The sequence below is a fragment of the Genypterus blacodes genome, unplaced genomic scaffold, assembly GCF_046128005.1.
Source record: "Genypterus blacodes isolate CSIRO-AG114 ecotype Tasmania unplaced genomic scaffold, CSIRO-AGI_Gbla_v1 ptg000030l_1, whole genome shotgun sequence".
NCBI classification, from domain to species: Eukaryota; Metazoa; Chordata; class Actinopteri; order Ophidiiformes; family Ophidiidae; genus Genypterus; species Genypterus blacodes.
The window spans coordinates 1190048-1202937 of NW_027466843.1; the positions used below are offsets into that span (position 1 = coordinate 1190048).

Here is a 12890-nt window from a genome sequence, read left to right on the forward strand (position 1 = left end):
AATAGGCTGGAAGGGAAGGAGGGGCACAGGGCAGAGCAGAAAGAGGATAAGGGTAATGAGTGAAAGTGGGGAGTGCAAGGCGAGGGAGCGCTGACACGAGGCACGAGCTGTGCTCGTCCAAAGCACTGCTCGCTCCGGTGCGATGCGCGCAGTGCACCGAGCAGAAAACTAAAAGAGCAGCATGCCTGTGACATGACTGTTGCACAGCTTGAACAGCTCGACAGAAAAGCGGGGAAAAAAGCGTCAACCGGCAGCTGAGGAGAGATTGAGCTCATAATGAACAATACGTGATGCCTTTCTGAATTTATAAGACACGGGAACCAGAAAGAGTCTCAAAAAAGGAAGGGGGGTGGTGGAGAGAGAGAGAGAGAGAGAGAGAGAGAGAGAGGGAGAGCAGGAGAGGTGAGACACAAGGGAAGCAAGTGAGATACTTTTGTGTGCCAGCAGCTCAGCATGGAAATGTCTCTACACCCCTAAAGCCAGGCCTGTTATCAGCCCATCAACCTCTTCTCTCTGCAAACACCTCGTAGCAGCACAACTTTAGAGGCGGCTGGATGACACACATTCACACACACAAAGAGGGGAATGGGTTGATATTACAAAGTGAAAAAGGAAACAAACCCCCCGCCAACATTCTCGGTGTCGACTCCTTTTGACCCCACGCTTGGCAGAGGTCTCACTCTCACAACAGTCAGTGCCTTACATCTTCTGCCTCTCCTCTCCTCTCCTCTCCTCTCCTCTCCTCTCCTCCATGCATCTCTGACTTCTCAACTCGTCCCCCCACTCATTCCCTTCACACTTCTCTTCACACGTCCCATTTCCATCCCTCTGCTGTGTTTCTATCACCTCTCATCCCTTCTGCGCCACAGCTCACTCCTCCTCTTCCCGTCATCTGTTCCCCATCTCACATCTCTATCACCCCCCCCCCCCCTACTACCTCCTAGTCTTTTCTCATCCAGCCTGTCATACACCTTCTGATTTTTCCTACCTTCCTTTAGTCTGCCAGGTTAAACACTTTATGTTGGTATGGATGGCAGAAACTACTAATCCTGCATGTAACAGCCGCTTAGACAAGCCATCACCGAAAAAGAAATCCAAAAGAGTTTCAAAGGGAATTCTATGTGACTAATCTGTGGAGTCCTCGCTGGATGTTTGCAGTGGTAAAATATGTGTGAGTGCCTTCATCAGTCTGCATGTGAAGTATTCATCAGTGATTCTATTCCAAAAGTGTTCATTTATGTGTGTGTGTGTGTGTGTCTGACAACAAGTGAAGTAGAGGCAGCATGTGTTTGCCCCGGAGAGACGGATACTGGTGCTTTGAGTCCCATTGTGAGAGACATGACAAGATGAAGGACACAGTTAAATGGAGGAAAAAGAAAGCCCAGGTGAACAAACATAAAAACATCAGAGCCCTGTGTCCCTTAACTCATCTGGATGGAACAACTTCTACCTGCCTCATGGGAGATGCCACCCAATCTGAAACAACACGCTGCTCATTATCACAGTACATTTACCTGCACTCCTGTGTCCTTACTGCGGTTAAAGGCAAAAGGCTATGAAGATACGAGGCAACCTGCCCATCGAGGAAATGAACGGGGAGGCGTCCTGCTCCCATTAATACGCTTAACTGCCTTAATAAATTGATTTGCAATTGCATAATCTAAGTCTGTTCATCAGAGCAAGCTTACTTCAATCCGTGCCAATGTCAAATACAATGTTTCTGTCACAGCATAATCAAAGTTCCAAAGTGCATGTCAATAACAAAAGTGCATTGTGCAAATAAATCCATTTCCACTGCAAAGCCAAGTGGTGCTTGTCAGGGAAAGACTCATTTCATAAAGCAAAGGACAGGTTGCTGTAGTGCAAACTGCTTCTTTGAGTATAACCCAGCTGGCTAATTACTTTGTTTGGGGAAAAGCACAAAAATAGATAGAATATCACAAGGATGTTGATTATAGGCTAATTAAGTGACCCAGATTAGAGCGAGGCGAGGTTATCCAATGAGTCCCTGATGTGAAAATAAGGGCTGCTTGCAAGCTGGCACAGAGGAGATTCCAATTGATAAACAATCCTCATACTATGCTCCCTTCTCCCCCCTGCTCACGCTCCCTCCTGTGAGTAAAGGACTTCTGTCGCCGTATTGCTCTTTAATGTCAGTCCGTGCGGACCCAGTCTGAGGCTCTAAGCAGGAAACACTGGGACAGAGAATTAATAGCAGGCGAGGCCATTGGAGATATGGCTGCCTTCAGCTGCAGATGGAGCTGGGAGCTGGGTATCGATTGTTACAGGGGTGGGGGTGGGGGCGGGGGTGTTTTACTCCCAGGGAATGTTAGGGAGGCCAAGCCTGGATTGCTTGGCATGGGGTGTGCTGCCTGTGCTCACACGCCCACACAGAGACAGAGACAGAGACACACACACGCACACACGGAGACAAACAGCCCTCCTGGAGGAGTGAGAAAAAGGCAGAGGGGGTAAACGTTAATATCATCCATCACTAGTAGGTACATTATAGGGAAGGCTGGGAGTTTCAGAACCCCCTCCGGGAATGGTTTGGTCCATTTCTCAACACATAGCTGGCCCTTTCCACTTTCCCTCATTTCCTCAGCCACAGGGGGAAATACTTCACCTGTTATCCCCCCACCTCACCCCACCCCCCCGCCCCCCCACCCCCATTCAAGCCAATCTCCTGTGCAGCAGAGAAAAGAGAAAAAGCACATATCTCTCTCTCAGCACCTGTCCAGCTCCAACCTCTCCTCCTCCCCTGGCCCTCGTATCATCCCTCGCTCTAGGAGGGAAGGCAGTTCGTCTCCACCTGCCCCACCTCCCCACCCCCAACCCCCCTCCACTAATGCCATCATTTACTGTTGCAGTCCCATGGCGAATGTGAAGGAGAGCACGGTAGCCGCACATATCACTTTCACCCCACCCTGCCTGCCCGCTTCCTTTAAAAGACATCATTCCTATGGGGCCTCGCCGAGATAAGCTACTGCGTGTGCCAGCAGTGCTCGCTCTGTCAACATCAGCAGGTGTATGTACAGCCACCAACACAACCACACCAACGTGTACATTAGCATATTCTGCTTCACCAAGAAATTCGCGAAGGTTTCTAGACAGTAGGTAGGTTGACTTTACAGTGAAGCCACCCATATAGATGACAGGCAGCACACGGGCCAGCTTCTGCTTGAGGCCGCCTGCCATGTGGCTAACAAGCTCAGATTAATTACGCGAATTGGATCTCTGCGATACTCAAAGCAAGATGTGGCCTTTGGCATGGCATGGGAGACTGATACACTGACAGGCGTATGGAGGTTTACAGCTGCTCCGGCACCTCAGGACATCTTATTGGGGAAATGAGCGGATGAAGAGTGGGGGATGACCTAAATCCTTATTGACTTTTTAGAAGTCTTACTTATTAGTTAGTTAGTTATTAGTTAGTTTGTGAGTTTGTAAGCAGTCTGGGACAGCAGATCAGCTGCTCTCATTCATGTTTGTAAATTCACATTTGAGGTATTTGGCAGCACTTTAATACCTCATTTACCAACACCAACCTTTCGTGAAGCAATCTGAGTATCAGACAAAGTCCCTGCCGATCTTCTGATACTGGGTTGTAAACCTGCTACCTTTCTTTCTCTCTCGCTCCCCTTCAATTCCTCCAATCCCCTCCTCTCCCAGGGGCTAAAACTGGAGGAATGCTGGTCACATGTGAGTGTGTATATGTCTGCACCAAAATGCACGGTGCTGAATGAACAGCCTGTGTTTGGTATGCACAGAAGCCTCTTGTTGTGTGTGCCCTGTGACAAGCCCTTAAGCAAGAGTGGTGGAAAGGGTGTGTGCGTGTGTGTTTGTCAGACTACCACACTAATGTAATGTAGAAAGAAATCAACTAGTGTCTGAAAAATGACTTACAGTGGAAGCCCAGGGTAATTAAATTTAAGGGCATGGACTAAAGCTGGAAACAGTGCAGGTAATGGGACATCAAACAACAAAATTAAACAACTACTAGTATTCCAGAAGAAACAATAATCCAGGTTTGAGACATCATATGTATTCAGTTCAGCCAAAGGCCATAGCAGCTAAATTCTAAACCAGACAAAGAGGGGAAGTTCAACACCTCAACACCAACATGCAATCAAATTAATCAACATTGGAGGATTTTCACAGAATCGCTCCTATTCCTTTGCTTTTTTTTTTGTTTCTTGTTGTTACGACCATATTGTCTTTGATTTCTTTCCCTTGTTCCTTCCCTTGTAACTTTGCCTTGGCTCACTCAAACAGGTTGCGTGTTTAAATCTGGGCTCGCTCAGGACACATGTTCTTAGACAGCTGATGTGTGAAACCCACACCTGTGCAGTCCAATCCAGTCATTCTAGGATATTTAAATGTGAGCAATAATTAATCAGTGAGTGGAACCTTCCCAAATGTCATAACTTTGTATATGGCTTAGTATATTAGGCCACATACACACTTTGAGCAGAGCTGTCCATCCCACTGTGGTGCTGATTATTGTTCCCTTAGTATGTTCACATGCACAGATTATTCCAAGGATTTGTCTTAACTGCCATTAATAGAAAAATGCGATTAGATCATACGAAGTCACGTAATCAGCCGGAGTATGCCGCTGTGCAAGATGTCTTGTATGATCACAGTATGAGGCGAGAAACCATGGAGAAAATGCACACGAAGGCATCACACGCTTAATAAGACTTTACATGCCTGAATCAATCGATTTATAATCACATAATCTTTTAGGTGTAAACATACTTTATTTTCAGTTGCAGTAAAATGTAATCATGATAGTTTAAGTGCATGTAAATGTACCGACTGGCAGAGGCTCATTTTCTTTCCAATCCAAATGTATTTTAGTAATTTTGTTTTAGTCTTTAAGTGTCATTTACTGCAGGCCATGCACTGGTTGACCATGGATGTGCATTTTCTGAAGCTAAATTCAACTTTAGCTTGGTTCTTTTCTACTTCAATGCAATATGAAGTGTTTTTACGAACGGATTCCATTTTTGTTAAACTGTATTGTAGCTGGAACAAACATGTTGAAGATGTGAACATGATGTTGACTGTGGTGGCAGCATCAGGTTTTTGTAAGATGAAGTATAAACTGCTACCACACAAAACAAAATGTATTTTAAAGAAGTAAAAACCATTGCAATGGAAAGATTCTACTCTGTAGTTCCCTGATATAGAGAGTAGCATTTCTTGTTCAATTTGGGAAAATGAAAGGAGGGTAATGGGTAATTCGTCACCTCCTCAGGAAGTAACGAAAATACATTATGGCTATTCATGGCCTCCGGTGTGCAGAGACCTTAGTCTTTAAACCTCTTTTATTTGTACTTTGCCTTCCTTCTACATGGGCTTTTTTTGTATCAGAGCTCTATCATAAATTAATATTCCAGGCTCACAGTTTTTACCATTACACTCCCGACTGTCGCTCTTTTAAGCAATGAGAATCTAAGAAATTGAGCTGACTCATCTGTTGCACATTATGTCAGTGTGAATGGAGATTGCTAGATAAATGCATGCAATGCAAATGAGTCAATTAATGGGAATAATTTCATTTAGAATCTGCTCACTGTTGCATAAATGAACTGAAATTGATGCTATGCTGGAAAACAGGACACACACATGCAGATGTCACAATTATTTATAACTTCCACTAAATTGGATGAAGGAGAAAACCTTAGAGAATCATTCAGTTTGAAGTGTGTAACAGTGAGTGTTACTAACTAACTGTTAGTGTTTAGTGAAACTCACACTGAGAATGAAGAGACACGCACACACACGCACACACACAGACACAGACACAGACACACACACACACACACACACACACACACACACACACACACACACACACACACACACACACACACATACTATATATGACCTGTGGTTCCCCTCTAGAGAAAGGAAGGGATAAATTGGTGTGAAGACTTGCATGCCCGCCATCACACGCTCACCTTTGTGTTAGCACCTGTGTGTTTGTGAGTGTGTGTTTCTCTGTAGAGATGGATGTGTGAAAAACATATCCACGGTTTGCTAAACAGTGTCCATCAGTGTGAGAAGCCCAGTGAGTAAAGCAGCTTAAACCTGCTGGGGCTGTCAATGTCGATTATCTAGAAAACCGATTAATCGTCAGATTATTATGAAGCGGATATTGTCAGTAAATGGTTTGTTATTTTAAGACCTGTTATGTTCTTATGGGGTATGAGATGGTGTGTCACATTTTCAACTAAAACACAGAGAGAACAAAGTTGTCAAAGAAGGAAGACTTGTCATGTTTCAAGCGTGCAAAACCACTTTGGTGTTTCTGCCCGGTCGGGGTTATGATACAGAGAAGGAGGCAGCAGAAGTTATTTTAGCTTAGCGCTGGGTCAGGTGTCACCATTGTATCCTCTCTCCTCCTCTCTTCTCACAACTCCTTCCTGTCCCATGTATTCCTCTCCATCTCCCCAGGGTGAACCCCGGCACTTTCCACATGACAACACGAATCTAAATCATATAGCTTACATACAGTACGTCAGCTCTTTGTCTCACATGGGCATGAAGGCCCTTTAATGAGCCATGAGAAGATACTGGCAATTTTCCCTCTGTGTCCCTTCCTCCTTCTCCTATACTGGCCTCTCATTTTCCCTGTGAATAAACGCCAGAACTTTACATCTCCAGCTTTGAATAGGGCCCATCAGGCGATTTCTGAGCCATATCTCACAAGGGCATGAACCCCCCCGCACCACTCACACACCTCCCTGTTCAGCCATGAAATGACACCACTATTTAATCAATTGTGAATCATGAAATTTTGCACAAGAGACCCCTTTTCTTTGCACTTGACAGTGATTGAACTGCACAGCCATGCAATTTCATTCACCACAGCGATGAGAAGAAAAGAGTGGGGAGGGGCTGTCTTTTATGTTTTGTGCGTGCAAGTGTGTGTGTGTGTGAGAGAGGGAGAGAGAGAGAGGGAGCGATGAAGGCGATTCTCCTATGACATCATGGGCCCTTGCTCAAAAGCAGGACTACAGTGGGTCGCTTCTGTACGTTAGGGGCCACTGGGTCAGACTGCACACTGGGATTCTGCAGCTGATCTATATGGCAGCAAGGTTGGTGTACACTGCTTTGTGTTTGAGTGTGTAACTATGTGCATATTTATGAGCCATAAGATGAAATGTTAAACACACAACTTTTTTTAGAGAGGCCCCCAAAATGCAGAAGAAAGGGGGCTCTGGGAGAGTGGTGGGGAAGATAAAGAGAGAGAGGCATGTGGAAGGCTGAAGAGAGAGAGAGAGAGAGAGAGAGAGAGAGAGAGAGAGAGAGAGAGAGAGAGAGAGAGAGAGAGAGAGAGAGAGAGAGAGAGAGCACAGACCCACGCCCCCCCCTTCTGCCTGAATGGAGTGGTGGGAACGACATGTAAAAGTGTGATGTAAGCTCTATAATGAATTTGTAGGGAAACATAGTGGGGATTCCAGGCATCGGTGGGACATAACTGTGACAGAGCACAACTCCTGTGTGACCCCAGACCAAAGGTCAGTGGGGATTGCCTCCCTCAGGGCTGTGATGTCACAGGCTTCAAAGAAAAGAACAGCCACACAAGTACAATGTACTTTAAAAGAATGAGCAGAGAACAGTGTGTGTGTGTGTGTGTGTGTGTGTGTGTGTGTGTGTGCGCGCGCGCGCGTGCGTGTGTGTGTGTGCGTGTGCGTGAGAGAGAAACAGACAAAAGCACGCTAATACCATGCAAATAACTTACAGTCGTGTGATCGTTTTAGTTGTGCTATGGAAGTGAAACCAAATGCTGCAGACAGGAAAAACCTACAGAACCACATCATTGTGTAACAAACATAAAATGGAGAAGTTGAAAAACACACAAAATGTTTATACCAAAATATCAATAAAATGACACAGTAAAGATAAGACTGGTTTAAAAAGGAACTGAACTTGCACGTTGTTGATTCAGTCCCCTGACCAGAGGGATCTGGACATTTGGCAGTGAATGAGCAGTGCTTGACTCTACCACATTGCCACACCTGAAGTGCCTTTGAGCAAAGTACACATTGTTCCTGTGGAGGCTGAACAGCCTGTGGTTGTGTGTGTGTAACGGGGCATTCTTACAAAATATAATTTCTGCAATAAATTATAATTGGAATTCAAATTCTAGTAGAATATTTTAATTAGTTTTGACTGTTTTTCTATTACGTCATTGCTGACGTTGGAATACAAAGCGTCTGGTCACTACAAATGATTTTGTCTGCATGGTAGGTCAAGTGACTCAGATGCAAACTATGTACTGATCAGAGACACATCCTCTCTCTCTCTCTCTCTCTCTCTCTCTCTCTCTCTCTCTCTCTCTCTCTCTCTCTCTCTCCCTCTCTCTCTCTCTCTCTCTTCCTCCCTCTCATATGATGTCACTGAGGATTCAGGGCTGAGCAGGAACACTTACTGTTACATGAGAAAGAAGTACAATACACCATTGGGAGTTGTGCTTCGACAATATTCACAAATGACATAAATTGTCAGTGACCCGAGTTATTCCAGAAATACACAGACAACACAAAGGTTACGACCCCGTCTGCTCTGTTTACACTTACAGAGGAAAAGAGGTTCTGTGCGGTAATGGACCTGCAGCAGAGAGACAAAAGAGTGAGGAGGAACATAACGGTAATCACCAGAGGCTTATGCGTGTCGGGCTTGAGCTTGTCCTTTGACCCTGATTGCAAGGGCAGCTGCAGGTTAGAAAGGTAGAAAGCTACAGCCTAGACAAAGGCTACAGCCACAAACAAAACGCTTTTGCAGGTTGAAAGTATAATTTGTTGAATTTATTTGAAGGACTTGTGTGATTAGATTCTCCTACCATGTACATACACCAGAAGCTCAACGTTTTTTGGTTTTCCTGTGACACAACAAAAGGAATTCAGACAACAAATGTGACTGTATAGAAGGACAATCTCCCACAAGTAATTCTGATACATTTCAGTAGAACACGGCCATCGCAGTCTATCCTGACATTAGCCATAATCATCTGCAAGGTAGAGCTGTGCCATATTGTGTCATTAATATCAGTAAATTTTGTTCTATGATAAAAAATGTTTTATAACTCGGTATCTGTATACTATATATTAACAATACATCCTTGCAAATCACATAAAGAGAAGAGCCAAAAAGCAGATTTATGCCCCAAAACAAGCAGGCAACTGATGGTGACTCAGCATAAGCATTAGCTAGCTCTACTCCCGTTAGATCGAAGTTAGCTAAGCGGTGACTCGTTCTTACGAAGCTTATCGATGCAAGATACAACACAAAAAAGTATTTCCTGGTGGCGTAGAGAACAGTTACAGTTACAGACCTTTGCCTCAACCACAGATTTAGCAAAGGTAACAATACTTTAGGGCCATATAAGCCTGAACCACATTACCAGTGACTGCAATTTGGGCCTCAACACGAGAAAACCACGCAGGCAAGGCTATTGCGAGCAGTTTAAGCAGACATAAAGTGTGATCAGCTCACCAGGGGGAAACTGCATGAGGGAAAATTTGCTTTGTGATGCTAATATTGGTAAAAAACAGTCTGAGAGACTGTTGGAACCGGAGGGGAAATCATAGCCTGTCATATCAGAAAGTAAGCCATCGACTGTGAGTGTGTTTGTGTTCAAGGCAAAAAAGAGTGGAAAAGTTGGTATAAGTCTAACAGTCAACAGAGGAGGAAAAAGAGAAAACATAAACATTAACGCTAATATCTGGGAATTTCCTGCGAGATGAAATGGTACTTTTTAGGTGTCGTCTTAGTGCCTTTAGCTATCATTGAGAGAGGTCACATGAAGGTGTCATGTATGCAAGATATATTATGGTGAAACTGAGAGCCCGTCTAGCGCTCCCATTCATTCCAGTGGGAATAATGCGATCGGCATGTCCAATCATAGTCTTGTACTCAGTCCTTATCTGTTTCCAGCTAGAATGAACCGGTTCAGGCTGTTACATTCAGCAGAAGTAGCCTGTGGACACAGTTGTTGGTTGGTTGAAAGAATAGGGGGTGAAAAATATGTCAGGGTGCAGCACAGATGTTCACTGAGGCAGGAAATGCTATAAAATTACTTTTAAAAAGAGTTAATGGTCCAGTTGTTGCATTTACATTTCCTTAATACACATTCTGCACGACAAGCAGTCAAACATTTGTCTGGAAGATAATTTTACAAATTATTATAATAAATGTATTCAAGTCACATCATGTGGTCATATTTACATTTAAACAACAAATGCAAACAGCTAATGGCTTTTCTCCAAACAGCTGTATTGCTTCACATGGGGTTATTCAGTGAGACCCACTGCCAGTGGTGCTTGGTCTCCGTAAAATGAAAAACAAGCTCCATTTCCAGAGGAATGTCTTAAATAACTTTGTAAAGTCACCGAACTCTCGAGAGTTATCTGTCTGCTGGAATGACAGCAAGATACCAATCAGAGGAAAACTGGGAAAATGGGGGAGGAGGAGAAGTGAAGGTGAGGAGTTAAGCACCTAAGATAGCAATAATGAGTGGAGAGGCGCATGATACAATCTCTTGGTCTGACACCCAGATCATTAAAACCTGTGAGTGACTGAGGGCCCCACTGTCCAGCACAACAGAAGCTGAGCCAGGGGGGAAGAAGCTAAATAAGGGATTTGGGACTTTCAAAGTTCAAATTAAAGCTGCAAAATTAGAAATAAATATCACAAAGACAAGCCACAGAAAGGCACAGCAGCAAAGTGCCATACCCATGATAACATCTACATCACTACGTCACAAATTGCATAACTTTGATTCATGTGTTGTTTTAGTGCTGTTAATATTGTTAATTTGAGGGTAAAAACAACTTCTGGAATATTTTAATTTTTGTTGTGAGTTTTTGTTTACATTTGTACCTTAAATTTAATCTCTAAGGAACAAGTATTGAAGTTGAAGTGCCAGTACTGGTTCTGTTATCAAATATTTTATTTTTCAATTTTAGTTTCTCTATAGGAAAGAAGGCACAACACTTTTCTTCACAGCATATGACCCTTCTAGTCATCACCAAAGCGTGATCGTTTATCATGTTTACAGGGCACTCAATACTTAGATTACTTGGTTGTACCACGGCTACAGGGTTACAGCAAACAATGCCTACGTGCAATTAGATGTACACAAAGAGGCACAATTCTCAGAATGTACATGATGTATTGTGTAAGTGCAGTATGAGGTGAGGGCACCAATTAAGGGCACAGAGTCATCTGTCTATCTGCCAGAATAAAGCAATTTTTCATTACCTCAGGTAATTGTGTACTTTGATTGCAGTATAACCATGATTTTCACATGCATCTAGGCCAACTGGATATTGGTATATTTAAAAGACTTTAATAGTGACCCAGGTCTATTTTAACTTCAGCAGGTATTACTGTTCTCTTCCCATTGTTAACGTTTTACCACTAATCCCACCACAGAACAGCATGCAGTCGTTCCACAAGCCCACCAAACCTTTTAAGTCCAACATCAAAAGCCAAATGTTGCCAGCAGGGCTGCCAGACCAAACCACACCTCAAACAACTCACAACACAATCTAGTCAAATTACAATGTTCACCTCCCCCCTTTCTATCATTTACCTTAATATCCCCTCCACAACCTGTTTGGAATCAAAGCCCACACACCCAGTGCTTAGCAGAGAGACACATCAGCAACATTTTTGGCTTTCATTTCCTCTTCCACAGCGGGTGAGCAGCGGGACATGCCAAAGCCCTGGCTCAGGCTGAAAGAGGGAAAAATCGGGAGCGAGACAGGGAGGCTCTTTTCCAGCCAATCATGTCTGTAATTTGTACACAGATTGAGGAGAGACAAAGACGCAAAGAAAGGCACTGCACATTCGGCTAAAAGCAAGTTTACGCACTTGTGTATATACTTGCACGCGTTTCTGTTTGTGAGGGTGAATGTGTATGTGCAGAGCTGGGTTCCAGTCAAATACACAGAAGGAATTGTTAAGCTCCAACAAAGCACGTATCAAAGTCGACAATTTGCAGCTGTAATATATGTGGCAACAAATGTACCATTTACCACCAAGGGGTTATGTTTTTCATTTGTTTGTTAGCAGGATTATAATAAAAGTTCTGAGTCAATTGTTTAAAGAAATTTGGCGAAATGGTTAGAAACTTTTAAAAGTATTTTCAATTATGTTCTTTAACCCAACTACCTAAAAAGATCCAATAAAGGGTTTCAAAGGTTTTAGAAAATGCAAATGAACCGCAACGCTGTGTACTTGTGTGTAAACATCTGTCAGACACACACACACACACACACACACACACACACACACACACACACACATCCGTCCATCTTTGAGCTGCAGTTGTTGGATTTGGCACAAACAATGGGCTGACACATTACTGGACAGATGTTTGCACACTGGCACACACACACACACACACACAAACAGGTAGCGTAAAATTGCACTGAATATGATTCCCACACAGATGCAGTATTGAGTAACTGGCTGGCTCTTCGCTGTCTCTCTCTTTGTCTTGCCTGTTGGCCTTACGTGGCCTATACACACCCACCATATGCTGACTGAGGGAACAGAGCTGTAATTTGTAAACGACTTAACCTTTTAATGGAGAGAAGATGAGGTTGGCTACAAGTCTCTCTGGGTGTGAAGCCACAAAAGAGAGATAAGACCTGGAGCTGTGATTTAGGTCATTTAATTGTACCCTCCAATTATCTGTGTGGTTCATGTACTGAAGTGATTTGTCTGTATCTGTATATGCATGAGTGCATGAGTGTCCTCTTGTTGGTGAATTCTTACTTTAGAGTAACTGCGTGTGTGCGTGTGTGTGTGTGTGTGTGCGCAGTTTTCAAAACAAGCCGGTGCCAAGGCTTAGCTGATAGGCTAAT

General features: G+C 43.7%; 1 protein-coding gene across 1 annotated transcript in view; it reads right to left on the minus strand.

Annotated features, from left to right (window-relative positions):
- The window catches only part of xylt1 (xylosyltransferase I), a 66792-nt gene that overhangs the window by 31285 nt on the left and 22617 nt on the right, over window positions 1-12890 (minus strand). The gene's annotated exons all lie outside the window — the stretch shown is intronic.